The sequence below is a fragment of the Triplophysa rosa genome, linkage group LG1 (assembly GCF_024868665.1).
Source record: "Triplophysa rosa linkage group LG1, Trosa_1v2, whole genome shotgun sequence".
NCBI classification, from domain to species: Eukaryota; Metazoa; Chordata; class Actinopteri; order Cypriniformes; family Nemacheilidae; genus Triplophysa; species Triplophysa rosa.
The window spans coordinates 34,467,809-34,495,694 of record NC_079890.1 but is presented as its reverse complement, the minus strand read 5'-3'; the positions used below and the strand labels follow the sequence as shown (position 1 = coordinate 34,495,694).

The 27,886-nt window shown below is 41.5% G+C and overlaps 1 protein-coding gene across 7 annotated transcripts in view; it reads left to right on the top strand.

Moving 5' to 3' along the window:
* zfhx3b (zinc finger homeobox 3b) overlaps positions 1-27,886 on the top strand; it is a 224,376-nt gene that overhangs the window by 79,200 nt on the left and 117,290 nt on the right. The window contains exon 1 of one of the 7 annotated variants that reach the window (XM_057347392.1): positions 3,461-3,478. The exons of 4 other annotated variants lie outside the window; for them this stretch is intronic. The gene's annotated coding sequence lies outside the window, so the exon portion shown is untranslated. Of the gene's footprint in view, positions 1-3,460; positions 3,479-21,425; positions 21,497-23,960; positions 24,083-27,886 lie in introns of those variants that run through there. 2 more of the 7 variants (XM_057347184.1, XM_057347263.1) reach the window with 2 other exon arrangements.

Here is a 27,886-nt window from a genome sequence, read left to right as displayed (position 1 = left end):
CCTTCTTCCTCTCGTGAAATCAGAAATTGTATGTAAAGTGTACTTGTCCTGCTCGTGTGGTGCATGAATTGAGATGCCGATATGATATACACTTGCTGAGTGGTGTGTGTATTGATGCCACTGTGGAGATATAGGGCAGGGGGAGACTACAGTATGTGTTTCTCTCTTTACCCCTCCCTCTCTCTGTCTCTATCTCTCTCTCTCTCTCTGGGGGCTGGCACCCTCAGGGAAAGCCTTAGTGATGTCCTCGGTGGTAGAGGGCCCTCTTTAGGTCAACATTGTTGACAGGCCATGCAATATATATATGTAGATAAATATACATAAATACAATTTAAATACATGAATAAATAAACATTTCTTTATAATTGTATTTTATTTATGAGCAAGTAAAATAAAAAAACATAGAATTAAATATACTCATTGATATATTTTTGTTTTCTGTGTTTATACACAAAACTAACTTAATTCATAATTTTTTTTATTTTTATTTGTGACAATCAATGTAATATTGTAAATGACCAAACATAATTGCATAATTTTAAAACCTTGCAATTAAAACAATTAAAAATAACATTGTGTACAGGTTTTTGATATTAAGAATATAGTGTTTAGGTTTAGTATTTGTTCATTGTGTGTGTGTGTGTGTGTGTGTGTGTGTGTGTGTGTGTCTGTAGAGAGAGGAGTCGATCTCTGTCACGAGTTTTCCATTAATTCAGCCATGCTGAGGAGACACAGCACAGAGAAGGCCCAGCCACCTCCATTTGCTATAGGGCTTGAATTGTGTGTGTGTGTTTGTAAATTAGGTTAGCAGGAGCACTGGGTCTGATTACACATGATGGTTTTGAATATGCAAGCCTGTGCAGTCAGGACCAGTTCTTCCAGTTGTCCCATAATGAGAGGGAGGACAATGGCGTACGTGTCAGTGCTATCATTAAACCACGGGCTGGGGGCAGGCAGAGCGTGGGTGGAGAGGATGGAGTGTGTGTGTGTGGAGGGGTTTGATGATAGTTAGGTATGCTGTACCTGTGTAAACTCAGCCTTTACCGCAAGCCGGGCTCAAGCCACGGTTTCACCTTTCAGGCGGTTGTGTCTGTCTGTGCACTTTTCCTTTCTACCATTTTCCCCTTGTCCTGCTGTTCTTTTTTGTTCTCAGTTGGCACGAATGACTGTGCTGTTTCACAATATGTTATCTTGTTATCTCTAAATCATTGTGCTGGAGATTTATGATATAGAAGGTGTGTGTACGGTATGATCGCGTTTTGTGTACATGTCATCGGCAGAATTTTGTATGAATATTTTTAACATTTATTTCCAACATGATTTTTTTTATTCGTGCTGTTGTCAGGATTACCAATGGTGTGTGTAGTGTATATAGCCTATAACGGCTGGATTTAAATATCAGATGAGCAAACTACTTAGTGTTTTTATTTGAGCTTAAAGAGGAATAAAAAGCGTATTGAAAATAGTACATAAAGCAGGAATCCCTCACCTGATCTGATGAATCCTGAGCTGTTTGGGTCAGACCTGAAAAAGACACGCGTGCGTGGGGAATGGGAACAGACAGGAATTCCTCTTTTATTGCAAGAAGCTGTTTTTGCACATTTTCCGTCTGTCAGGGAATATTTCAAGAGACGTGTAGCCCTCAGCATTTGTCATTCGCCGCTAATGTCATGAGGAAATACAATGGTTGTATTTCACAAAGTCATGTGAGACGGAGTGAATATTTTGGCTAATTTGTGGAAAAATAGACGAGGCAAACTGTGTGTGTTTGTGTGTGTATACCCAGACAAAACTGTCGAGATAGTGAATAAAGAAATGAGTAATGAAAAAAATTGGCGTGTTAGCTGTTAGCTCAGGCTTCATGCAGCGGTAGGCCACGGCACAACATGCGTGTATATGTGTGTGTAGGTATGCGTGTGATAGTTTTTCTAGCACAGCACCAGGGTGTAGGCCTGTAGTTAAGATGTATAACAGCAGCGTGACGCAGACAGTCGTTGGAGATCGTTTCTCCGTGGCTAGTCGCGACTGGCATCTCTGGAGCTGTTCGGCAGGGACACGGACCTGCTCCCCCCTCCTTTTCTCTGCACCCCGGAGCCCAGCGTCCGGCCCTCCACGCTGTCGCTTATCATCACAAAGGGGCAGAATGCATAAAACATGGAGGACACACAGATACTGGGAGCCCAGGTCGCTATTCTCTTCACACATAGAAAAGCGTGAGGTCCCGTGACTTTGACATGATCCCTGCCTTCTCGCTGTTTCCACGCTGTCATTTTCTTCCTCGCGTACATTTTATCCCAAATTAATTGTGGTGCATGTGTGAGCAGGTGTCGTTTTCAAATGAAAAGTCCTCTACCGTGCATGAGGTAGAAAATATTCTAGTATGAGCAAAAACGTTATATAAATAAAAATAGAATGAAATGGATAACCAAGTTAGACTTTTTTATATTAGCTTGGGTGACATTTTAATTAATTAATTCTCAACTAAACTATAATTTTGTATTTAATGTCAGATGTCACAATTAGCTCAGTTCTTTCTGATATGACAAAACATTTTTAATGGTTTTTAATGAGGTGAATACAAACATGATTTGTAGATGTTAAACAAGCTGTCTGGGAGAACAGATGTGCGGTGGAGTTGATCCTGAGAGTGTCTGCAGATGTCATTTTTCCGGCACATTTTATGTTTACCGTGCCATGTTATGCAGCCAGTGTTAGCCTCGGCTAGATTAGCAGAATGACATGAACACAAACCTGGATTGAGTATGTTTGTGTTGATCAAAGTATGATGCTGTATCGTGCCCTCGGCTGCAGTATATCGGCTATTTTGGAAAAATATATTTCCGTGCATTTTCAGCAGTACATTGCAATCAGATTTTTTGTATTTAAATGCGAGAATTATTTCTAGCAAATTTTCTCCAGACACATTGAGAAATGTATATATTTTTTCTTGCATATTTCTTTTTTTGTGTGTGTTTCTTAACAGTGGTGCTGTATGGAGGTGTTAATAGATTTTTATTAAACGTGCAGCGCATTATTTCTGTGTGACAGATCAGCGAGTGTGCTCGCATCGTTTGCAGCTGAGCGCCGTGCTGCATGGGCTGTCAGAAACGCGGGCTGTTTCTGTGCGTGTGAGTGAGTGATCGACAGCACGCGTGCGTGTGTGTTTAGCGCGTGAGGGCTGCAGGAATGCTGAGTGGGAACCGGGTGAAGCCCGACAGGGCGATGGCACTTCCTTTCTGTGTACGGCACAGCTTATCCTCCTTGGGATTAAAGACAGCAGAAAAGAAAAGAGATGGCAGGAGCCCCCCTCTCCTTCGCTCGCCCTCCTCTCTCCCTTTTTCCGTGTTTGGGAAAGGGGGGGAAAAATCTCAAACAAAAAGCGTGATTCATTTGCAAATGTGCAGCAGCCCATACGGGTCCCCCATGGTGCACTGGGAGAGGAGGAGCGGGGAGAGAGCGAGGATGAGAGGAAATAAAGGTATAGTAGAGTCGTTCGATTCTGTCTTTGTGGCGTTGAGGCCTAGCGACACCTCAGGCCAGCCGGGCTCTTGAATCTATTAGTTTGGTCTGAAACAGAACAGCTATTTGAAACCGTACGAGTGTGTGTATGGATGTCTTTTAGCAAATGCTTGTGGTTTCATTATGGTGTGTGTGTTTAGCAGCGAAGAGGTTAAGAGGCAGAGATAGACCCCTTTGTCTCGGTGGCCCTCTTTGTCATTGTTGTGCTGGAATTGAGCTGGCTGCGCCTCACTTGACCACAGCAAAGCAATAAAATGGCCCCTAAGTGCTACAGGCCCTCTAACAGCACTATCTCCTCTGGGCTTTCACCTCAAACACACACACACACACACACACACGTGGGTAAAAAAATGGCATGCGTGTTACATGTTCCTTTGGCATTAGAGTTGTATTATTTTTTTTGTACTACATTTGTTCCTAGCTTTTTTAGAATTATTATTTTAATTCTCTTGTAAGACAAATCAAATTTTAATACCAGCTAGGTTGTACCAAAATGCATTTGTGATATTAGTCTAATTTATATTTTAATTCATCAGTTGTTTATATCAGTTAAGACTTTGGAATATATAATTGCATACGGTGCGGATTCTAAATTGTATTATGATAGCATTATGGCGATTTTATTTATTTATAATTCAAAATTAACTTGGATTGTTAATTGAATTTGCTCTAATTGAATGCGTTTCGTTCTTTAAGTATACAGCCTAGCTCATTCTGTATTGTCTATTCATGTCATCTGACATGTTTTATATAAACATAGTTAAAGGTGATACTCTGGTTGTGCGTGTGTGTCAAGGCCACTGTCTGGAAGGGTATGTAGACTGATTGCTTCCTTGTTTGATGGCAGCCATTTTGGTTCAATTTCAGATATTTCTATGGGGAAATTAACTTGCTTCTGCTTTACTTCACATAGTTCATAATTGACACAACCACAATCTCATACATTAGTTATTTGTTTACATTTTGAAATATTCTCAGTGTATTTAATAAAAACATAACCGTCTAAATGTCTTTGCATACTTTTATATCACGTAGTATTTTGTAATTATAGTCATTTATATACAACCTGTATTTAAAAATAAATTGCAGTAGTACATGAATATTTTCAATGTTTGTGTCTGAAAAAGTTGCGTTGTTTTCAGTGTTAATGATTATTGTTTACTTGACAGAATTCTTTTCCTCCTAGACGTTATAATTAAATGTTGGGTGGAAAAAAAACAGTCTTTTCCTGTCGCCTTCCTATCACATTGGTATTTAATGAGACACGAGAAGAGCGACGTGATTGGTGTATTGGCACGGAGAGTCCTGTGAGAGGTCAGCTCATTGGCTGAGGTGTTTAATTGGTATTGTTGGACACCCCTCTTGGGTGTAACTTGTTTTTGCCAGGTGTACTGCGCTCTCTATTAAGTGTTACGTAGGACCACAATTAAATCAGGCCTGACTGATGTTGCACTATTGCTGGTGTCTGGGTGTTTGCACACACACTTAACACAGCCTCCACACGGCTCAACCATTGTTTTGTTCCTTTTGTTAGGTGTGCGAGATTTAAAGCCGTTCACCTTGAACAAAATTCGAAATTAAAGGTATTCAGGGCACACACGGAGGATGGCAGGGAACAATATTTTGTGTGAAAGGCTTGGCTGTTGTATTAACGCTGTGTCCTTAGGTTGTTATATATTCAAGCCGTAATCCCCCTTTTTAATTTAGGGTCTGTTACCACATTTGCAGGACGACTGGCCAACGGGGGCGAGCAGGCCACTGGGGATTGCTCAGGCCCAGACAGCCACAATAGATTGGTGACCCCAAAGTCTTGACGTCAGACCCGCTGTCTGGCATTTGATGTCATTCTGTCATGTGTCAGCCAGAGTCTGACCTTTGCATCATGCAGTCACTATTATTCGCTGAAATCCTAACATAGTACATTGTGTTAGAGAATTAATCATATAGAAGTAACCACTGCTAACATTTTTAAAAATATATATTTTTTGAATTTTAAGTTGAATGTCTTGTGTCAAGCTCTCTAGATTTCAGTCTATTGCGTTCAAGCACACACCTTAAAACCTATTTGTAAAACAAATAATCCTCTTTTATGTGCTATTTGTATGACTCGAACCCAAACATGCTAAAAAATGCCTGAGCTCGTACACGTGTTGTTGTTTTTTTACACTGTGCATCTGCAGTCACCTTATCCATCAGCTGTTTCACACTTCATTTGACAAGTATGTTATTTTTGTTCATTCTTAAAGCTTGCTAAACATCCGGACTTTGTAAATAAGTGAGAGAACAAGACACAGGAGCGTAGCTGGGGTCAGACGGAGGTGAAAGAAAGGCTGGGTGCTCACATGAAACATTTATAGATCAGTTACTTTGGCAAGTGTCACTGTTTTGTACCTTTTTTGTCGTCCTTTGTGACAAGTTTGTAACTACACATATCCAAGATAAACCCCGCCTTCCTCTCTGTCGTTTAAGCTGTTTAGCTAGCTGTCGGGCCAGTGCTAGTCTTGTGGTTTCTGGGAATACACATCGAAAGCTAATTTGTTCTGTGCTGCGTAAATATTAATGTCTCACCCTGGTAATGACTGAGGTGTTGTCAGGGAGTATTACGCGTGTGACAGGGTGTCAGAATTGGTCTGCCGTCCAAATCGTGTATATGGTTACTCGTAAAATATCAGTTTGGTGAGATTGTGATTGCAGCTTCCACGTGTGAAAAAGATTTCATTAGTGTCTCGATTGCTTCTTTTTGATAAGATTAACTAGAGAGCGAATGGAGTCTTCTGCCTCTGATATTTCTGACTAAAAATCTCTTTAATTTCAACAATGTTAGACTGTGCAGATCTGCCGAGATCCCATGCTATGCAATCTAAAATAAAATTTCAATATTTCTTTTATCGCGTTCTCTCAAAAGCAAACATGAGGAGTTATGCTATCTATATTTTATATCTACTTTATGAAATGGACAATTTTATAGCCCTTTATCTAGGGTTGGGAATTGTTAGAATTTATCGATTCCGATTCTACTTATCGATTTTGATTCTTATCGATTCCCAGTTTCGATTCCACAGTTAAATCATTTAGATATCAGCCTTTATGGTCATTTAGCCTGCTTATTGACTTGTTTGCAGAACATATATATATATTTATGAGCATCGTTTTGTGCATATATACACATAGGACCATCTTTTTTCTGATTTTTACAATTGGTATTACCAAAGCTGAACTACATCATTGTTAAACTGTAGTAACTTTAATGAAACTACGGTTAATTTGTGTTTCCTGTGCTTTTTAATGCAAAAACTATAGTTAAACGATGCTTACTATAGTAAAAAATATTGTTCATTTTCATATGGGCTTTTATTGAGATATCAGCAATCACGCAACGCGTGTACTTTTCTGAAAATATGCACACAGGAATTGATAAGAGGAATTCAAATTTTAATCTCAAGTATCCGATTCCTATTCCTTTTGTTTCCGATCCGATTCCTAGCCTTTCGATTCCAAATTGGAATTGATTTTTGATTCCCGACCCTACCTATATCTCAGTACTGTGCAGTATGTCAGGAATATTCATGTTTGTTTTTTTCTTTTTATTTCTAGAAAATAAACGGGACGTTTTAATTCCTAAATCATGGCTGTCAACTCCATTAAATCTCTGAGTTACAGAAAAGTACCTCTGAGCAATAAAGTCCAGATTCACATGAAAGTTGCTTTTATTCAATGAAACACTTATCTGCAGGTGTTTGCTTTACAGCATTCTGTGGCCTACCGTGAATGTACCTCCTGTCACTGACACACGTTGTGTTTACAGTGGATGGGACAGAGGGGTGGAGGGCGCACAGACACTCTTTTCATCACTTCCTTCCTAGCTCCGTTTTTATGAATTGATCTGTCATAACAACTGCCAGAGCTGTAGAGGAAACTGAAGGGGGGGAGCGTTCATGGAAAGGAAAGAATTGTTGCATGTTATAGAGAAAAAGAACAATAGCATCCATCCCAAGGCTAGATTAGGTGATCACAGAGCTGTCCAAGGGAAGAGGTTGTGCGTTATTTTTATTTTCAAGCTCCATCTGTGGGGGCAAAGTGCTTGGAGTTCGTACTGCCACGATGTGAGTAGGCCAAAAGAAAAGTCTTCTCACACGTTAAAACTTCCTGTACACTGTGTATGTTTTTGTCGGGGCTCTTTTTGTAGGGTCGAAACGTGACAAGCTGGGAAACAGGAAGCCTGCCTTGCATCTTTCGCAATCTTCTTCGAAACAGGAACTGAGAGCGGGCCCAGCAGTGGCCCCTTACTGCTAGCAGATGGATGCCAACCTGTTGAAGGCAACTGGCAAAGGGGGGGGGGGCTGCAGAGGGGGCTTGTGTCAGCCGGGGGCCCCTGGGACCCCTTCTCTCCTGGAGGGTCCGGAGGTGTGGTCCCCGTCTGTTACGGGGCACGGCTCGTGATGGCGTGCTTAGCACTTGCCAGCAAAAGCATTTATATGCAAATGCTAAACAAGCATTGGTGAGACTAATTACGGCCGATCCTATTGAACGTGTGCCAACCTAGAGAGAGGAAGGGAGTTCCTACAAGCTGGGGTGGTCTTGCCCTGCTTGTTTACTCATTGTCTTTCTTTATTAGCCCCTCATTGACACTCCTCCTCGGTGGGAAGGGGGCAATGTTTGCAGGGTGATCTCCTTTTTACGTTGAGCTGGCTCCAATGGGTTTAAGTAGATGTCAGTTTGAGTTGCACAGATTCAGCTGTTGATCTCCTGTACCCTGCCAGAAAAAAGATTGTTACTTGCTAGCTAGTTTATTAATCTTCCATGGTTGCCAGATTGGGGCCAGATCCACCTGCTGGTAGTTCTTTGCACTTCTATTGGTTGATGCTTCTTATTTGCATAAAGCTCTTCTCAACTTTGTTGCATTGCTAACAATGTGCAGGTGTGTAGGTCATATTCCAGCAGTTTTATAACTGCACTGTCATGATAAATGCAGCTATTATTTAATGCTGGATTTTTCTGCAGGAGTGAGAGAGAGAAGCACGTGCCCTCATACAAAGGATGCTCTAACTAATTACTTGTGGTGCTCAAAATGCATTTAGGTCAGCTGTTTTAATCGCATGCAAATTTATGAGCCGAAGAGAGGGGAAATATTAAAGTTTTGGACTGGAGTCTTTGGCTCCCATTAACTGTGGACAGAGGTGGTATATATTAAAGCTTTGGCCTCACCCGCTAACACCGAGTGCCAGACGTTCAACAAAACAATTTTTCATCAGAGTTTACAAACCTGGCGGGACATTTTATTTGCTTAATTATTTTTAGGTCCTCTGCATAACATTTAATCTGAATTTATTGCAGAGTACAGCTCGTACTGCCACACGCTGTTCTCAGATCAGCCAGGCGTCACGACGGACAAGCTCTCGTTGATTGAAAAGTGTCCCTCTCTGGCAAGAATCGTAGTGGTTCTGGAAGCCATTAGCACTGATAGAATTATGGCAGAAGCAACTCTATGCGAGACAGAGGGAGAGAGCGCGCGGCGATACCTCCATTTTGAGCAGAAATGTTTTGAGGTGGAGGAAGTGAATTTGGACAGTGTTTGAGACTAGCCAGATCCCCGAGTTTTAGGTTTGACCTCTGTGAAGATAAATTAGCTGGATAAGCTTTGCTCTGGTCTGATTTCCAGCTCTTTCTTTTTGGCTCATCTCTCAGCGCTTGGTTCTCCTGAAGGTAAAACAAAAAAGTAGTGTTGCCCTTTAAGTTATCCTATTATAAGCAGCATGGCATGTGTGCTTCAATGAAGAAGGCAATCCCAGAATGCATTGTGATATGCTCGGTGAAAAAAAATTAGACAATATGTTGAAACTTTGTTATGGTTTCATTTGTTTTGAACATCCCTGGTGCACTACCCTAGTTGTGCTATTTAGCTTACTATCAATTTCTAGATTGTTGTGAATGAGTCACCTAGTTAGGATGCTGTCTTATAAGACTGTATTGCAGCAGTGCATTGAAGGAAATGTGGGGACATAGGTGAAGAAAGTTTCTTGTCATGTTCTTCACTCTTAATTTTTGACATTGTCACTTTAATTTGACTACCGTGTTGCCTTTTCATTGTGCATAACCAGACCCATAACTGTTTGTATGCACAGTGCATTTTGAAGGGGGGCATTTGGCTGGGTTACAGTGGTTTGATCAAAGGTTGTGTGTGTGTGTGTTTGTCTAGGCCATGATTCCTCACAGAATGCAGCTGGTCAGCAGTGTCTGTTTAACAGAAGGAAACACAAGTTCCTCTAGACCTCTGTCCAGAAAGGGTCTTTGTCATTAGTTTTAGTGTCAAACAACAGTCACACACACACTCGGCCCTCAAAAATGTATTTTTAAAGTCACTCTTAAAGTGTTGCAAAATGTTTGTAAAATATCTTTCCTTGGTGCAAATTTTTCTTTTGCTGTGCGTTTTTGCAATTGTTTGTAACCAACTAGTGGACCCAATTTTAAATGAATATGAATATTCAATTCTGCTCAATTAAACACAGATGTAGTTGTCATATTATGTAACTCTGTAGATGTTCCACTAAGTTTGACAGCCAAAACGTTTTTTCCCTTAATTATTTACAGTAAATCGATCATTATATATAACTATTTTTGTAGATATATCATTGTATTACAGTGTTTCCCCTAGGTTTACGGCTTTGGGGGGGGGGCTGGGGTCTCTATATTTTTTGCGGCGGAGGTCCGGACAATACTTTTTTTAATTAAATCAATCAATCTAATGTTTTATCAGGCCATTTACTTTATATTCTGATAGCCACAGTCTGTGTGAAACATAGAAGGTCTGGTAACTGAGAAAATGTGTTGTAGGCTCTGGTGCTGAAGTGAAGTCCCAGTGGTCTATTTTACTATTTAAAAAAACTACTGACAACAAAATGTAACGACTGAAATAAATATATCATGAGCAGGAGTACTTACAAAGTTACCAACAGCCTTTCCATGCCATTCATACTAGAACTGATTCTAAATATTCTTTCCAATTAAAACAAGATTCACAATGAAATGCTCTTAACATGCTGATTATTTATGCTATTAATTTCATAAATGCTATATGTAGATACAAGACGTTATGTTTTATAATCTGTCACAAACCTATATAGCAAACAGTAAACTGACTGACAGCTAAAAACATTTTCGTTTACTTAAGCGTTACAGAAAAAGTGTCCATTTATTTACTTGCTCTTGGTGTGTGCAGGTCTTTATATGCGACGCGTTTTTGGCGGGAGAAGCAGCGCTCACGGAGCGGGAAGGGTTCAAATGAATCGCGTTTGGCGCTAAATAAAGATATTACAGGATATAGCGGCAACATACTGTATAATCAACATAAATGTCCCCGAGTGCGCGTGATGCGTATCTCGGTTATGTAGACGCGCGCCGCTGCTCAATTTAAACCAAATTTAAACTCAATTTAAATTTAGATTTTTTTAATGGTTCATTATTGGTTCATATATTTAATGGTTCATTATTGCGGTCCGGATGGAACGAAGGATAAGCTGGGCGAAAACCTGTCATCCGGTGGTAACTGGACTGTTGCTTGTCAGGGGCATGGCATGCGTATTTTCACCACCCTAGGAGCGTTTAAAAACGCAATTTTTTATCTGCTTTTCAGGTGGTTGACGCGACATATTTTCCCACACGCGCGCTCTCTCCGCTGGTGAAAGTGTGCTTACCTGTGTATGTGCGCGCACGTGTGTGCGTGTGCGTGCGCGCATCGGGTCGGAACTCAATACAAAGAGCAGAGGAGAATTGTAAAAGGCGCGACCACGTAGAAACAGAAATGACATGCCGCCATGTAAATAAGATTATGTACGAGAACAAGGTATAGACATTTTAAATAGGAAAGGTAACCTTAAATGACTTCTCTTGTGATCTAACGCTACATAAAAATTTAAATTAACTTGTCCTTCAATTGTGGCGGGAGGTGCCGTTGGAGGGGTGGGGCTCCCCCCAAGGTAATGGTAGGGGAAACACTGTATTATCATTTTATATCAATATTTATGTTATGTTTTGATATATGTGCTTTCTGTCTTCAGAATAAGTGCTTCTTGGTTTGATGCAATTTCATTCATACTATTACATACATAACTGAGAGCGAGTTGTCTGCGTTCTTTTTGAACAATTTAAAAAAAACAATACAGAGCGCACACTTTACAATAGCTGTATGGGTAGTTGGCAAATAAATGTGTCCTATGGTGTAACAGCTAAGATTTAGAAAAAAACTAACAATGAAGATAAATCACCCTCATGCTATTTTATATTAAATATAAATAATATAAAATATATGATTAGCAGGTTAGTTTTTGCTGTGTCACACCATAGGACAACTGTAAGGTATATTTATGAAGTACTCATATGCAATTTTAATAAATTTCTACTTTATTTTTCTCTGTCACAGTTTCCTCTCTCTCTTTCTCTCTCTATTTCCCTTTCTCTGTGGTGTATTCAAACTCTTGTCAGAGTTGAGAAAGGCATTCGGGGCCCTTAATCCCAATTCCCTCTATCAGGAATGCAAATGTGTGTGTGTGATTGTGTGACCTGGCTGGCAGAGCCTGGTAACATCTGCATGAGTAGTCTCTCTCTCTCTCTCTCTCTCTCTCTCTCTCTCTCTCTCTCTCTCTCTCTCTCTCTCTCTCTCTCTCGCTCTCTCCTCTCGCTCTCTCGTTTCGTCTTCCGCTCTCTCGCTCCTCGCTCGCTCTCTCTCGCTCTCTCGCTCTCTCCTCGCTCTCTCGCTCTCTTCGCTCTCTCTTCTCTCTCTCCTCCTCTCTCTCTCTCTCCTCCCTCCTCGCTCTCTTCTCTCTGTGTGTGTGTTTGTAAAGTTCATTGTTTCTCTTCACGGCACAGTTAACCCTGTGCTGCATGGCCAAGCTCCTAGGCCAGCCCCTTTTGGGGCCATGTCTTCACACCACGTCTGTCCATCTGGACACTAGACATAACACACTGTTTACTTTCCCTCAGCAGTGTGTGTATGTGACTTTGGGTTGGGGGGATGGCCCGGGTGAGACCTTCTGTCAGGGCTGTGTTGCTACTCATCTGACTGGTAGCAGCTTGGGACACACTTGGAGGGTTTCCCTCATGTTTTACCCAGAAATCCACTGCGCTTTAGAGTCTAGGTGAAGCTTGTCCATGCTGTGTGAGCCAATAAAATCTAGTTATTAGATTTTCACCTGCACCTCTCTGACAGGTATTGGAGGATAGAGAAATGATTGTTTGGATGGTGTCTGTTTGCAGAATGATACATTAATGGTAAAGCGCAACTGACAAATCGAATCTGCGTCAAAGCCAAGTGGAGCTGATTGAATTACAGTTTCACCCAAAAGAGACCCAAATTCTGGCCACATTCCTGCATTGAGTCGCAAGCTGCAGTGCTGGCGTGTACAAACACATACACACAGGCTTGCTATATTAGGGCCTTCATTAGGGACACACAATACAGGGTCTTTACGGTCATGGGAAACTTTGAAAATAGCAGGGGATTTCTATCGTGAATATAAATGTTTATAATTAAATTTTGCTCTCGTTTTGTGTGGTAGAAATTGCTCTTTGTGAGTGCAATCTTGATATTCATTATTTTTCTTTGATGAATGTCAGGGAAAGTCATGGGAACCTTGACGATATTATTGGTCATATCAGTATCTCCAAATATTAGCTGTTGAATAATTTACGTTGATCTGATTAGGATAACGTTAGATCTGTCTACATATCTATTTCCTTGCGAGAAATGTTTCTGAGATGACCAGCGTTTTTAGACGCATGTTGAACTAAGCACATGGTCGCACATGGCCACACACCCCCTCGCATCGAATGGCTGGGTGACAGCAGGAGAGTGGGCTTGCGTTCATGTCCGTGTGTGTCACACATTCACTTTCCAAACAGCGTTTATGTTGGAACAGCGGTGCGGGCCATTGTTATCAAAGGCGCGATTAATCATTACATTTGTGCAAAGCAGGGGCGCTGTTGCCATGGGTACCCAAATGATCTGCACTGCTTTGCATATCAACAGAAAAGTTTACAATCGTGGCAGAGTAAGGGCGGGGCCCCAACCGAAACCTGCAGTGTCCCCCCTCTCGCATGCTTTCTCATTCACTCCTCATGGATAGACAAAAAGCTCTTCAACAAAGCCCTCCGCAGCTGATCAAGGTGGTCTCTAATGAGCGAGCCCTTAAAACAGGGGGAAAAACAGGTTAAGCACTTAGAAAGTAAAATTTACGATGCTGAGTTTTTTTTAAATAAGCATTTTTTAGTTATTGTACATTACAAAAATCGTATTTGATTTGAGTTGAGCTGAGCTGTCAGGTACAGTTTCACGTGAAATGTCAGTTTTATGTCATTTGACCTTGTAGAGACAAAGTAATCTGCAGTTTGGTGTTTGAAACAGAGATGGCGATAAAGAGTACTTACAGCTACATTCCATAACTTTTGACTTAGAAAATTCTATTTATATTGATTTCTATTTGTTAAATACCAAAAGTGGCCCTTTATCAACTTTACAACATAAAAAATGCACTTTATCCTTGTTTCTTTTGAAGACCACCTCTGATCAGTCATGTTTGCATCATACAAAACTTGAGTAATCTGAGAGAAAGATGAGGATCTTGGCTTGTTTTTAGACGTTTGAGGGTTAAACAGGGTCTGTGGTTGTTTGCTGTCTGCAGAGAGCTCTGGAATGCGCTCTGTAATGCGTTCAGACCTCAAGCCCTGACCTGCCCGAGCTAAAGAGCTTCCACTGACCCACAACGCACAGGACAGTATAGAATAGTTCTGCGCTTCCTTTTCAGTCAAATCATAACGCGACCACATTCAAACGATCCGTCTTATTTCATTCTCTGCAGGGCCGCTCATTGGACACATTTGCGCTGTTTGTTTTGTCATTTCAGGCAGGTTCTTGTAGCTGGTTTTGCTGGAATGGTCTCTTGGCAGCCAAGTGGGGTTTGTATATGTAAATATCATTTGGACAAGCAGCGAGAAACAAATTTGGCTAATTATAGCCGCTCTGAGAAACATGACGTTTGGAAAATAAGCCCCTCTCTTTTTAGAAACTACACAGACTTCCTCCAAAGACGGATTTGGACCAGGACTGTGGGATTGTCGCGCATAGTCTTTTAAAAGGCATTTTGTGGAAGTGTATTTTCAGAGCATGGCCTCGGATAGATCGTTCATTGTTCACTTTAACACACACGCACTCATGACTCGAATATTCTGCAAACCAGATTTTGTCCATATTTACATTTCATGCCACTCGTGACAACTGATTACATGTTTCCAGTGTGTTTAACAGCTGGTTAGCCGCATTTTACAGCAGTAGGTGTCAATGGCTGTTGTGTGTTTGTTCATCTTTAAGGTGTGTGTCGCAGACGTGAGGGTGGCAGCGATAGGACGCTAGAACAGACAGATACTCAAGCCTGTGAGTTTTTTTTAATGCACGTGGTTCTGGAGGAAGTTTTTCTTCTGTAATTACATGCAGTCCTGACACGTGTTTATGGTAGACTCTGCCAGAGCGAGACTCTGCCCTTGACAAAATAGCACTTAAAATTCTTCCCCAAATCATTTATCAGCACTTTATTCTTGTCTTTCCCTCTATTTCCGGTCACTCGCTGTCAGAAAAGTTTGGTGAAAGAACGTACGGTGTGTGTGTATATCTGTATGGGCGGTCCTCTGGTCCCTGTCGTGTGTATGTAGTTAGAAATGTACACACCAGACAGCGCATACAAGGGAAGCAGAGGATAAATGTCGTATGTGGCGTCTGTTTAATACAACCCGGCATGTGTTTCCTTTCATTTATTTAATTTGGTCTTGAAATAGACAAAGTAAGGAAGAAAAAGGACAGGGTGGAAAAAGATTCATTGAAACACATCCAAGTATGTTTGGAATGGAGTACTATTTCGCTTCTGCTATATACTGCAGTGTGTATATTGTGCTTAGTATGCAAATTTCTGTGTCCATTAAATACCCAGATGACCTTCCACATTAGCTGAAATGTTCAATATGCGACTAGAACACGCTGCGTGGGATGCTATCCCACAATGCAACTTGAATTTCCATTTTTAGTGTCTCATATAAACCGGACTCTATATAAACTAGTCATTTTTTTACTCATTAGGCAAAGTACATTTTTTTGTTGTTTCCGAAGTTAAAAGAACTTTAAGAATGGCTGAGGTGGTGACAGTGTAGTGAGGTTATGTGACTATGTAAAATATAGCATAATACTACTGTAAAAAATGCTGTTTGATGCATATTGCATACAGTTTCACACTATTTAAATAAATGTACATTTTAATAGTTCATACTGCGCAGTTTATGACAGTTTTCTATTCCCAACGCATCGAATATGTCTTGTGGATATATTAAATGTGAGTCTTTACTCAATGTGGGTGTAGTGTTGTGGTCGCTATCATCTGTGTAGGAGAAACTCTTGGATGTGTAGTGGACTGGCAGAGCACCGCACAGTGATATTGAGGTCAGCTGTCCAGAGTGATCTCATGTTAAGGAATCGGCGAGTCAGCAGGGTCATAGCAGAAATGCTATGACGACACTTTCTCCACGCCGATAAGGACTTGCCCTCTTTCCGCTCTTCTCCTGGGAAACAAGGAGAGGGCGATATCCGCACCAGCACCCTGTTCACCATGAGCAGACCGACTGCAGAAATATCAAAGAGCTCAGAGAATTTGTTAGTTCAGGGGTTGCTCTTTTATTGCTCAGGAGTTTCAGAGTTTTCAGTTGTTTTAAAGGGACTGTTCACGCAGAAATAATGATTACGTTGTCATTTACTCACCCTCGGGTTGTTCCAAATCTGTATAAATGTATTTGTGCTAATGAACACAGAGAAGATATTTGGAAGAATGCTTGTAACCAAGCAGTTCTTGGTCACTATTGACTACCATAGTAGTAGTCATTACAATGTTAAATTACAACGGTAGTCAAAAGTGCCCCAGAACTTTGCTTTCGTACGTTCTTCAAAATATCTTCTTTTGAGTTCAACAGAACAAAGGCAATTCATAAAGCTATTTTTCCTACTATGGTAGTCCATGGTGGCCAAGAACTGTTTGGTTACAAGCATTCTTTTCAATATCTTTCTCTGTGTTCATCACAAAGCAATTTATACAGATTTCGAGTAAATGAAGGCAGAATTTTGGGCTGAACTGTTCCTTTAATTTAGTATCAGTTTTGTAAATAAACTTTGTGTTAGGAACTTTTTTATATGCAATAAGGGTATAAATTCATAAAATTAACGTGGATGGTGTTTTCCACATAATTTAGACTTTTATAAAGAAAAAGATTTGTGAAATCTGTCTGGCCAAATCGGAGCCCAGATCTCTCCTGAAACTCTGAAGACACATGAGATGAGCACATATTAGTTGTTGTTTTTTTCTTCCAGGTAGAATAATTTGCTATACATTTTCATTGTTCATTGCATTTCATTTCCTTTGGTAAAGTCTGTATTTCCTTCCCTCCTCCATCACACACAGTCTGTGAAGTTCTTGACAAATATCAAAATTGCTTAAAATAGCCATCCTGGATGTCACAGTGGTGCCAACTGCCTGAACAATCCCTGCCTCTGTTAAAATCGCTGCCCTGAGTCTGAGCCTGGCAGAGGAAGTGCCTTCAGGAATTGGGCATGTGGGCAACGGCGGCGCGAACAGATTCCTCTCGCAGAGTTCTGCTTGGAAAGCGCAGGAGTGTAAACAGATTATGGCTCTCATGCAAGAGAAAACCAGAAGTAGGAGGGATCGGGTCAGAGCATGTGTGTTTTTCTCAGCTCATGAAAACATGTGACTAGCATTGTGTAATCTTTAAATCTTAATTTGGCCTTTGCATGCTCGGATTGGTAACAGAAGTGCTGAACGGCGCAAATCGCAGCACATCCCAGTCCCGCTGTTAGGAGAGATAGTCCTCGCTTTTTGTGATTCCAAGGGTGTGTTGATGTAAGATGATCAGCTCTGTTGGGGGCAACTTTGCCTCGCCTGCAGCTTAAACTTTCCCATCGTTTCACTTTTCAATGCAAAAAAAATCCCATCGCACTGACACATTCTGCCACATACACACGCAGACGTGCAAACATGCGTCTATAATTTATGGCTGCTGGGTCCTTGATCAATTGATATCGCCGAATCCTTTGGTAAATAGAGTTTCAGACATATTGCCAATAGACTTGGGCTATTGATTGGAGTGTAAATTAAAAACTTAATCAGGTCTCCGAGATAAGATTTATCTCCGCCCCTAGCAAATTACAAGGCGGACTTGGAGTCAAGCAGGGCGGCCAGCAGTGCCCTAGGAGAGTGTGCCAGTCCTGAGTATACGAAAAGCAACTATTGTGGTCTAAACTCGCTTAGAAAATCAGTACACGCTCTCTTTCCCAGATCGTAGTGCGCTTGGGGTATTTGACGTAGTGGATTACATTGTCAGAGTCTTGAGAAATCTGAATTGGGTGTAAAAAGATTGCTTGTATTTCTGTAATGGCTTGGGTTGTTTTGTAATCCTCTTCTCTTCATTTTTTTAAACCCCCTTGCCTTTTGATGAAATATGTAAATCGATAAACTATTGCCTTGTTTCCTCAGTCGCCCCGATCCGTCCCATTGGTCATTTTCACAATAGCATTTTCATGTCCATTTTTGCAGCATATCATCGTATACATATTCAACACGGGCCATATTTTATATGTATTAAGACAATCCCTTTGAATTGCACATTGATTAGATTATGGATTTTTACGGTAATTGCCAAGCAGAGGTTTTTCCTCTCTTTCTCATCTCCGTTATTAATAGTCCGATGTGAGAATGCATAGGAATAGCACCATCGTATGTGATGCTCCTGTATCTTTGCATAGGAACGAAATACCAATAGAATAACTACCGATTTTGTAGGGTAATGGGCGTTTACCATTTTTTAAGTCTTCGGTGGCGTTGTGCTCTTCGGATTTCTTCCTTTGTCTGTAATTAAAACCAACGTTTAGTCTGTGATTAGAGGATGTACGAGACTCCTCGGTGGGATTATAACGTTCTCATTATCTTTCCTTTCTGCTGGTCATATTCAGAGCAGATGGGAAAAAGGAGGAAAAGGAGAAAGATGCTGAATCTCTACATCGGCAGACTTGATCTATAGGTGAAGTTGATCCAAAGATGATGTTTGATCTTATGTTTGCATTTCTATAATGGTTACTGATGCTTTGGTGCTGGCGGATTTGTATGCATCATGTGCTGGTTTCCTTAGTAGGTTCGTTCGAGACATCGGTTGCGACGATGGAAGTAGCCTCACCGGAAGGCCTCGCTAACTCCTGTCCTCCCAGGTGAAGAGGGCATTGAAGGTGTAAGTAATAGCCTCTCCTGCCAGATAAGCCATGGAAAGACCGGTTTAGTTAGGAAAAGTGTAGGGGGGTCTTAGCCTGATAAAACCACTGTTTCTCTCCGTAATACCCAACAGCTAAAATCAATAGGTGGGATAATACTGCCGCTTTCCGTCCAGTCACTTTTATCTTCCGCCACGCTCTGCCAACATGGACTTCATCAGAATTAGCGTGTTTTGAGACCGCATAACTGGAAGCGACTGATAGCCTTAATCTGTTATTTTTTGGAATTACTGTTGTTTCGGTAATTATTTCACTTCTTTTAGAGGTCATGTGTAACAACCGAGTTTTTTTTAGGAGCGCCAGCCTGTGCCCTGAGGGTAATGCGTGTAGATTTGAGTTTGGCACTGGTGAACTGGGTGTTTCTCCCCGGGGATAATAAACAAAGGTGTGTGTGTGTGTGTGTGTGTGTAAATCTGTGCTAGGGAAGTTCCTGTCATCACCTTGATTTTTCTGGAAGTGCATGTCTGTGTTGCTCGGTCAATGATCATCAGGATGAAAAAAACATTCTGCTCGGCCCGGTGCTCTTCGTCATGGTTATCACAGCCGTTTGAAGAAAGGCACATTTGTTAGCTCAGAATTTTTGTTTGACCACAGCAGCCTCTGGGTTATTAAAACATTTTAAAAAGAAACTACTGCTGTGGCCTTGCAGTGGGCATGCGTGCGTGTTAAGCTTTTGTGCTTATGTAGGCAATGCAAGATCATTTTAGTGTAATTTCCTGAATTCATTTTCCGCTTCTCCACAATATTTCCTATACTTAGTCTTCTGTACCTACCCTAATGGCCAAATATTTCAATTGTATCATGGGATACTAGTAAAGAAAATTTCTACAGAAAATTTGAAAGACCCGTTCACAGCAAGAACAATAACTATGTTGGCATCCACACCAACGGACGTTAACATAGTTTATTTTAAGCTTGCGCTCTGCTAGCTTTTTCTAGCCCTTTAAAGGGACAGTTCACCCAAAAATAAAAATTCTGTCACTTACTCGCCTTCAAGTTTTTCAAGAAAAAATGAAAATGGTAGTCAAAAGTGAACTGTTTGCTTTCCTACATTCTTCAAAATATCTTCTCTTGTGTTCAACAGAACAAAGACATTTATGAAGCAAACATTTTCCTAGTTGTTCTATGGTAGTCAGTGGTGTCCAAGAACTGTTTGGTTACAAGCATTCTTCCAAATATCTTTCTCTATGTTCATCAGAACAAAGAAATGTATACAGATTTGGAACAACTTGAGGGTGAGTAAATGAAGACAGAATTTTCATTTTTGGGTGAACTGTTCCTTTAAATTCTGAAAGTGATGTCAATGATGTTCTTCCGTCTCGTTGTAGTCTTTTGTTATAATGTGAATGCTGCTATTCTCTTACATTTAAAAAGATTTTATTAAAAACTAATGTCTCTATAATTATCGTTCTCGGTCTGAACGGGCCTAAACAGTCAAGTCCACCTTTCACGGTCATCATAGCGTGTAGTTGTAAAATATTGCTCCAGGTGCCGAGAGGTTACCCTGTGACACCTTCACCCAAAGCGCAGTGTATTAAAAAGCAGCGGGTCCCCGGATCTCGGTATATCACAGAATGAGAGTCTGCGATAAGGCCTGCCTGTCTGCACGTGGATCAATGAAGGTTACTGACATCATATCACAAAGTGATAGCTCGTGCTTTACCTCTGGCTATTTATCAGCCTACCATCTCATGAAAGATTGGAGACGGCTGTATTTGAGTGGCTGTATTCATACCTCTGCACCCACCCCATCAATTCCAGTGTCACCTGTCAATCATATTCTCAACCGCTCAGGTAAACCATCAACATCTACCACACTCAGAAACGATTTTCTGTCTCCGACTGTATTTTTCTTGTGTGTGTCAATATTTTAAAAGGCGTTAATTGGCTATTGAATGCTTTAAAGTATTTTGATCACGGACAATTTTCTTTTCTGTAATCTCGTTCATCTCATAGCTGAGCAAAATGACCGACAAAGAAAGAGACAAACATCTGCATTATCAGACTCCATTGCTTTGTCAACTTTTCTGCGCGAGACCGAGCGTGTTTGTGTGTGTACGGGCGCTTGTACACTCAGGTAGCGTATGAGTTCCATTTATCAGCTGCCCGGGGCACATTGTAGAGGATTTCCCCCAATGGGTTAGTGTGTAACTGCTCTGTCAATACCTGCTTGTCAAGGCAGTGGAGAGCAGAGGGAAAAAGACCCCTCACTCTCTGAACCGAAGCCACTTATTGAGCAGCCAATAGCTATTTACCTCCTGACAGGAAGGGGGAGAGAAGGCCCCAGCTGAGGTAGTCAGACTTTGGCTCTCTCTCTTTCTGTCATTTGCTTTCCTGTCTTGTTTAGTGTGGTTTTAACTGAACTTGTGATCTACAGTTACAATCTGGCTGCTGTGTGTATTTGTCTGTATGATCGCTGATCAATAACTGTGGAGGAAGAGATTAGCAGCACACCGGAGGTCATTGACCCTCCCAATCTACCGAGACTTTCACGCTACTGCTCCTCTAATGTAACGGTTCCTCTGTTATCAGCAGGCCCGGACTGAATCCGCGGACCGGATTCGGGCGAAATCGGCGGAATGCGTTTATGTATGGTTACCTGTGCCAAGTGGAGCTGTGAGTACCCGTATTTGAAAACACACTCAAATGACCCACAATATTAAGTAAATGCACACGCACGGGGTGCGATGGGTAGATGACACTTGAATTGTGTGTGGTGTTTGGGTTTTGTGGAAATTGCAGAGATATGTGGGCTTTTATCTCTTGTGGGTCTGGCTTTTAGTTGTGTGTGTCCAAGAAATGTAGATTCTCATAGAATAGAAAAATCCTTAAAGGGTTCTCCATTTAATCTTGGTGTTTTAAAATAAATCTCAACAAGGTCTCAAACTGTGCTCGTATCCTAATATTCATATTAGCTCGGCTGACTGAACCCAAACATTTATCTTTATACAATTTATACCGATTTTTGTGGCTTCCAAATTTCTCTCCCTAAAAAAATGTCTAACATCGGAGATTTATATGAAACGTAACTAAAGACCCCCGAGCTTTAAAAGCACAACGTCTGAGCCACACAAAAGTGTGTTGGGTGGCGTTCTGGGAGCACGTGGTATGATGGCTTGTTTCTGCAGTCTTGTTTCCTCTGTTGACAGAACATCTGGATCAGGGTGAGCTCCCAGCAGTACCAAGCTGCTTCATACACACTTAAAGGCTCCTTTAATGGGAGGTATGGAGGTGACCCAGCCCAGGCCGACTTTCATCTAGGAGTCACACCCTGCCTGTAACCCTGCCTCGACCCCCCACCCCCGTCCGCAAACACCTCCATTCCTACCCCATCGCCCGCGCTCCGGCATGAATGCCTGTTTTGATGGATATTTCATTTAAGCAGATCTACTTTGATTCAACAAACAAAAGGAGCTTTCTGTGTGATCTGCATTTTTTCCCTCCTCTTTCCGTCCACTTTTGTTTTCTTTAAACTTCTCACTCCACTGAAACTCTTCGCCTCCTCTCTCTCTCTCTCTCTCTCTCTCTCTCTCTCTCTCTCTCGCTTTCATATTGTGGGTTGAGCTGAGTGTTGTGTTCCACGCTAGGCTGTTGATGGCCTGTTGGGACACGTTTGGTATACCTGAGTCACAGAGCAAATGTTTAACTCATGCAGATTGACAAAGAACACACATCTGGCAGAATCAGAGCTTTAGAGGTAAAGATCCACAAATTACAGCAAGCATGTTATGCATGTATGTTTCTCATAAAATCTATGGATAAGTTGATGTGTGATAAGAGTGTAGCTCTATGACCGCTATTAACAAGGAAAGCCCTGATAATTTAGTCTAGGAAGAATTGGAGAAATGTGTGAGTTTGCATTGAAATCTCTGACTTGTGATTGCAGATGTTTGCGTGTTGACAATTTGAGACATCATTTGTGACTCCAGTGGAGATGTGAAATCGCTACATCTGGGAAGTAGGACACTTGAGCAAAAGTTAACACTTGCTCTCCATTTCGTCTCATTGCTGTCTAGGAGAAACAGTCGAGCTATTGAAGATAATTTTTCTGTCCTCTGGGAGAAGTTAAAATCTGGACATTAAAGCAAGCACCCATAATTTACATATGCATGCACGCATACTTTTCTTAAAACAAGCAAAAACCCGTGCCAGCACCGATGTTCTCTTAAACATACCACACACGACTCTCCCTCTGTGACCCCGGACGCCTTCCCGTTGCCAAATTGGAAATGTATTTCTTGTTTATTAAGTTGAAATGAGACGTTAATTCCGCATAAAAAAAGCGAAGAGTCATGCAAGAGCAGCATCTGAAGATGTCCCGCTGCTAAAGGACAGCTGTCCAAACACGGAGAGGGGGGGGACAAGGACTAGGAAAAACACATTATATAAACATTTGACAACAGTTGCTCTGTAATCTGGTATTACTTCCACGAGGAAAGGAGAGGCCCGTGGCCCTGGGTTGGGCCGAGCCGTGGGGACGCTACTATGGTGGCGTTGAAGAGGTCAGTGGCGGATGAGAGGTAGAGTGAGGATTCATGGAAATCCTGCCGAGGAGCGCTAATCAGGTTTGATGCGAATGTGAACTCGAGCAGGTTTGTTGTTTCTTCGCTGGGTGTTTTTCGAGGTGATTTCGGGTTGGGGTGTGAGAGGTGGCCACCTTGTTTGTGTCTTTATGCAAATTCGGCACTTGACATTATGCACTGGTTCCTTGGACATGTGTCGTAAAATGAATGTATTTGGTATAACGGCTTTTCTGTTTTTTCAGTGTTCCAAACCAGAGTAAACGGTGTGGAGCGTTTTCGCCTTAAGCAAGCAGCAGGTTTTTGTTGGCAAACAAAATGGTAACTTTATATTTCGAAGCTTCTAACAACTGAATGAAATGAACTGCATAAAAAAGCAACGTTTCTGATGGTAACTTGTCTGCTCAAAGTACAACAGCACTCTTACTTCTGCGGTATATTGTGATGTAATGTAACCACATGTGCCTATTTTTACAGAAACATTCCACGTCGTGTTTCTCCTCATCCCTGGACTCTCTCTGTGTGTGTGTGTGTGTGTGTGTGTGTGTGTGTGTGTTTGTGTATGTGGAAGCTGAGAGCAATATGTTAGTGTGCTTGGGGGTTTCCAACATAAAGCAGATTTGGAACAGAGGAAGGTTTGTGTCCTTGGCCCTGGTGGTGGGTGGCATCCCAGCATTCCCATGTACGTTGCAATTATCTGTCGGACTGTGAAGGAAAGAAATATGTGTATCTTGCTCTGAAACACAGCTTTAGACTAATAGGCTTTAGTTCATACTGTTAAGAGCAGTGCCTGATGTATAGCACACTTGAGCTGTGACGCTTGGTAGAAAAGTTCACCTTATGATAAAATATCTTTGATCATTTACTCGCCTTCATAACATGTTGTTCCTGTCTGACTTTCTTCTTTGGCACCTTGCGTTGTTTACATAAGATTTAGATAAGCCAGTTCTAGTGGTAAACGACACAAGTGACGTCAGGAGGTGCCATGGCAGTCAGGTTGAAATCTTGGCTTGTCTTTTCACCCAAACTGAAAAAGTCATATAGGTTTTGGACAGGCGAGTGAGTAAATGTTGCCAGGCTTCATTTTTGGGTGAACTATTTCTTTAGGTTATCTCAAATTGTATGGATTACGCCAAATAATAATGATTAGGAAATTAAGTAATAATAGCAACTGGCCCGGAGGAAGGTAGTAGTGCTGAGTTGTACTGGGATAAGAGTTAAAAGTGACTCAGCAGCTTGTTTGCTTTTTATCACAGACACGCAAACATACACGTACTTCTCGTGCCCTGGCTGTCAAGTCTTTAATATTGTTTTGAAGCTGTTCAGGTGTGGCTACCTTTGGCAGCAAAACCCAGTGCTTTGGGCAATAGCAGACTAGTAGGCGGGGTGCCAGTTGAACTCGGCAAACTTTTAACTTTAACTATTCCCTCTTTTTCCTTTTAGGATTGACCTTTAAACAAGACTTGGAACACAACGGCTGTTACTGACTTCAAATAGATCTTAAAAATGAGAGGAAAGAAAGTGTCTATTAAAACATACTTTTAAGGCCTCTGTTTGCTCCTGTGACTCTGTGGGCATGTAAGTGACTAAAGAGAGCGAGGGCGAGCGGCTCAAACAAAGCCACTGTTCTCTCTCATTTGGCTTCAGTCTTTGTAAGGATGTGATCTTTCCACAGTTTAAAGAGTAGGGGGTCATGTCTGGAAACACTCTCCATCCCTTGTTCGCTTGTATCTACCGTGGGTTGGTTGCTCTGAAATGCTGTGTGATTGAAGGTATAAGAATCTGGTGAAGTCTCCCAAACTGTCTCGTGCAAAACAAATAGATAGTTGCATGCTTTTTCAGTCAGCTCTGATGCATCCAAGGGAAATTTTGTCTCGAAACGGAGCTGTTGGAAAACTTTAAGATGAGTGCAGCTGAGCATATCAATCTGACCACTCAGCACTGATTCATCAGTGACTCACGTGCTTCATGCCAGTATTCCTGTCTGCTTTTAAAATAAAGCTCATCATTTCTCAACCTCGTCTCGCTGAACCCTGCATAATAGATGAGTTTATTAATTCGCTCACCACTCGTTTTACTCAATCATTTCTCTGTTTTAGTCTACTGGGGATTCTCAGCTCTGGGACAGACTTCTTTATCTCCCCTAGGTCTTTGTTGACTGTCCATTGAGAAACCTTGGTACTGGCAGATTTCAGAAGATGGGATTGTAACAATATAGAGGCTAGTAAAGGAGAGAATGATCTCATGTGCCTCAAACACATCTGCTGACGCAGTTTCTCAAGAGTTCAATCTTAAAGGATTAGTTTAAAAATAAATAAAAATGACTCCCTCTCATGCTTCCCCTGGTGAATTGTGACTTTCTTTTTTCAAGTTAAAGGTCTTTACATTTTCTATTATTTTTATCAAACACAAAAATATTTCGCACATTTGTTTTTCTTCAATAGACATTCATGCTCATTTTGATTTCTTTTATAATGAATTTAGGTGCATTTTGAGTTTTAACATTTTGGGCCCGTATATGTATACTGTATATTAAGGGCTGATTATTTTAATTTTATTAAAAAAAAAAAAGTATGCAGATGCATAAATGAAGTCAAATACATCTGGGATTGCGTGGGAGTGAAAAAAAGATTTTTAATTTATATTTTGATAAAACCTTTAAACCTTAATATACTTTTCTTACTATACCTCATTGAGAGGGCGCTATCAAGGTCTCTTTGTCACTAGAGCACAATTGTATTATTTACCTGGTTGATTAGACTGTGTACGTGTGTATAGTTGGGGATTTGATTATTAGCGTGGGGATGTTTTTGTTTGCCCGCCAGTACAACAGTAATTAGAAGCTATAGGGACTGTTTGTGTGGCTTTTTATTTGCAGGCTGTCGGGGTTAAGCTGTCATTATGAAAATGGCCATCCTTCCCCTGCCGATACCTTTCTTCTGCTTTTGTGTGGAGAGCTGTGCTTTAATTACAGGTCTGCGAGTGATGTCACTGCCGTGGCGTCTCCTGCCATTCACCCAGCACCTCCCCATTCCCCCCATACACGTGCACACACACCTGCCCAGCTGCCCTCCGTACCTACCCCTGTCTCGCCCCTGAGCTCCCAGCCACACCACTGCTCGGATCAGAATAACTCCCACCAACCCCGCCCCACGGTTGTTTAGAGACGGCTGGAGATCACATGATTATTTGTCCTGTGAAGGCGGTTATTTAACTTTCCTGCTCAAGCAGCAGATAAGTTGTTGTACAGCTGTTTTAACAAGAATGAACTTGTGCCAAAAGGAAAAGGGGACAGGAAAAAAGCAGGCTTGCACACGTGTGTAGTATTTATACTGACACGTTTTTAAAGTTCAGAAAGGTGCTATGAAGATTTCTATTTCTCATTGAGGGCAGTGAGGACAGATGCTCTTGTTAGTGAAGGAATGTTGGGACTATTGCAAGAAAAAAAGAATATTTAGTGCAGTTCAGTGAGACTTCTTCAAGAATGTTACATACTAAAGGCCCAAAAACAGCCTGGAGTCTAGAATTCTTATTGTATATGTTACGTGACCATGTAGGTTAATAAAAAGGATCCATCATGACAGATTCCGATCTCTTTTCTGTGTGCGTAGAGAGAGAGAGAGAGAGTGAGAGAGAGGGCAGAGAATGGTCGGTAATGTTATCTTGTTCACAGTTACAAGAATCCAGCTCCGTGAATTCTATGGAGTTTCAAGTTTCTAATATGTATATAAAGTTTCTCTGGCACAATAGAGCTTTTGTGCGGCGCAAAATGACCCCCCCTTCCCTGTCTCCCGTCGTTAAAAAAATGCATTCATACGCGAGGAGAGCTACGAACGCCGACTCAAATTTCTGCTATCTTTATGTTGTGTCGTCACGGAGCCCCCGCGGGCTGAAACGTGCATCTCGTTCACAGGCTTTGGCACCCTGCCGGCAATGCCAGCACTGCTTCCAGACACGGATTAGAGAGAAAATCTGGAAAACAACAGCCTTCTGACCAAAAAAAGCAGGAAGGACAGGTAACCCAAGTCAAAGTAGAAAGACACAAAGACAGAGAGAGAGAGAGAGAGAGAGAGAGAGAGAGAGAGGGAGAGAGGGAGAAGGCAGACAATAATTACAGAGCGTTTTTGTTTTCATGGCCACTTTTAGCTGGCTACTTAAGTGCCTGATCCCAAATATATTCCTTGTAATTACAGTAGTGGGCCCCATTAGGGCAGAGGTCTTTAGAGGGATTATGCTCTGTGTGTGTTTGATTAGAGGAAAGAGATGGCACAGTTGTGTAGCGTATTCTTGTCTTTGATTGGCTGAGGAAGGCTTGGGTCCTTGGCAGAGTCATGTCCCTGGTTTGCCTTCATGTGAGAAACACACTGCTTCCTGCTTTTCCAGTCTGTCATTGTTGCAGCAAGCGCTGCTTGAATTGTCTATTCTCAGAGCACACAGCTGAAACATGTAACCCAATTCACATCTGCCTCTCTCGTGCTTGCTTTCC